Raw genomic sequence first — 2,746 nt, 5'->3', positions numbered from 1 at the left:
GAGCACATGGACACAGGGAGGGGAGCCTCACACACTGGGGTCTGGGGGGGGGAACTAGGGGAGGGACAGCGGGGGGTGGGGAGTTGGGGAGGGATAACATGGGGAGAAATGCCAGATATAGGTGACAGGGTGATGGAGACAGCAAACCACATTGCCATGTATGCACCTATGCAATAATCCTGCATGTTCTTCACACATACCCCAAAACCTAAAATGCAATAAAATATATATATTTTTAGAAATGAATATAAGTCAAATCTTTTTACCTCTTTAAGGTGCATGTAGGTTCCAAACATGTCAGCAAAGGGAATAATATCTAGAACATACCAGAAACTCCTTCAAGTTCAGGTGAATGTGCCCAAATCAAACTCTTCCTGTTGGCCCCTCCCACCAGGGATCACCGCTGTCTCGGTACATGGTAAGGCCACTCACTCCATTGCTCAGCCAAAATCCCGAAGGTGATTCTTGACCCTCTACTTCATGGCCCACATAAAATGCTAGCAAGTCCGATGGAATACGTCTTCAAACTACATCCAGAGTCCAGCTGCCTGTCTCCAGGCGACTGTGATCCCCTGGGCAACAGTAACATCGCCTGTGCCTGGATTTTGCAGCAGCCTGCTGACAGGCACTCCTGCCTCCTAGGCAGCCAGAACACGCTTTAGAGCACAGGTGAGAGCTCATCATGTCTCAGCCGAAAGCTCCCGGTGGAACCATGAGAACGCACCACCTGGTACCTACCAGGACCGCTGCTCTCAGGAAACCAGGGTGCAAGTCCTGGTGGGCTGCAGAGACACTGGAACCCTCATGGCTGTTGGTGAAACTGCAAAATGGTGGGGCTGCTGTGAAAACAGGACAGCAGTTCTTCAAAAATTGAAACATAAATTACTGTACGATTCAGCATTTCCATCTGGGTCTATCCCCAAAAGAACTGAATGCAGGGTCTCAAAGAGATGTTTGTACCCCCATAGTCACAGCAGCATCATTCACAAGAGCCAAAATGTGGAAGCCAACGAAATGTCCACTGATGGATGAATGGATGGACAAAATGTGGTCTAACCACACAATGGAATATTATTCAGCCTTAAACAGGAAGGAACTCCTGATGTACCCTATGTATTATTCTGTTCTCATGCTACTAATAAAGACATACCCAAAAAGGGGTAATTTATAAAAAGAAAGAGGTTTAATGGACTCACAGTTCCACATGGCTGGGGAGGCCCCACAATCATGGTGGAGGGCAAAGTAGGAGCAGAGTCACATCTTACATGGTGGCAGGCAAGAGACAGAGCATGTGCAGGAGAACTACCCTTTATAAACTATCGTATTTCATGAGACTTATTCATTATCATAGGAACAGCATGGCAAAGACCCGTCCCTGTGATTCAGTTACCTCCCACTGGGTCTCTCTCACAATACCTGGAGATCTTGGGAGCTACAGTTAGAGATTTGGGTGAAGACACAGCCAAACCGTATCACCCTACAACATGGATGAACCTTGAAGATGCTACGGTAATATCTGGAACAGGCAGAGGCAAGCCCAGGACAGGCCCAGCCACACCCCTTCCTCAGGTGCTTCCCAGGGAGCCCTTTCCCAGCATGCCCCAGGAGTACGATTTGGGCAAGTGAAAGACATGAGGGTCTGGGGCTCAGCATGCCTGGACAGGAGCTGCACCTTTATTATCCAGCACTCTTTTTCCCTTCTGGATTGTTCTTTGGGTCTACTTCGGGTGTGGACCTATAGTCAAAGCCTGGCTACTAAGTCCCAGAGAAATTCCACCCAAGCCAGGCCAGGGACACTCACATCCAGGTCATTAGCTGTTGGGTAGTGGCTCCTCCATGAGGGAGCTAACCTCTTGACAAAAGTACGGAGCTTCTGGCAACTATCAAGTTGCTGTGAAGGGAAGCCTGCCTGAGAATGATGCCCTCACAAAAGAACCGGGGGTAGGGAAAGTAAGAGAGAAAGAGAAGAGAGAAGAAACAGGGAGAGGAAGGAAAGGAGAGAGAAGAAAGAGATAGAGATTCTTGACAGTGTGGCTTGAACTAGCCACACCTGAACTCCATCCATGGACTCATTAGTTAAAAAGCCAATAATTCCAATTTTATTTAATGTAGCTTGATAACGATGATTCCTTAAAGCAGTCAAGGCCTGAGGGGCAGTCTCAGGGCTTGGTGACCCTTAAACTTTTCTTTATTGCTTTATTTGAACCTTATTCTGCACACAGACTTAAGCTTGGATGATCCTTTTCAAATTATCTAATTTTTGGACATGAATCTTCCTGGTGACTGCATTAATTCATTCACCCACTCATTTTTTCATTCATCCAAAAAGTCTCATTATGCCAGGCTTTCACCGAGGGTGGGGGATGAAGTCGGGAGGACCTACATTTGAACCCCAACTGTGGCATGCTCTAATCATGAGGCCTTGGGCAATACATGTCCCTTCTTCAGGTTTCCAGCCTGCCATCTGTGAAAGGGGGCATCACCCAGTGGGTTTTGTAAGGATTGTTTCAAGGAAGGAACCTGATCAAGGCTTCTAGCACATGTTTAGTGTGTGGTGGCTCTGGCAATGTCATTGCCAACTTCGCTGTGAGACCATAAGTCCGTGCTGTTTCCCTGCAGTTAAAACCACACTAACAGCAGGTGTCTATAACAGTGTGTATCACGCGGCAGGTGCGCAGGGCACGTGTGCCACACAGCAGGTGCATTCAGGGCACGTGCGCCACACAGCAGGTGCATTCAGGGCATG

Source organism: Cebus imitator, unplaced genomic scaffold (assembly GCF_001604975.1).
Source record: "Cebus imitator isolate Cc_AM_T3 unplaced genomic scaffold, Cebus_imitator-1.0 Scaffold563, whole genome shotgun sequence".
Taxonomy (NCBI): Eukaryota; Metazoa; Chordata; class Mammalia; order Primates; family Cebidae; genus Cebus; species Cebus imitator.
This window is presented reverse-complemented; position numbering follows the sequence as displayed.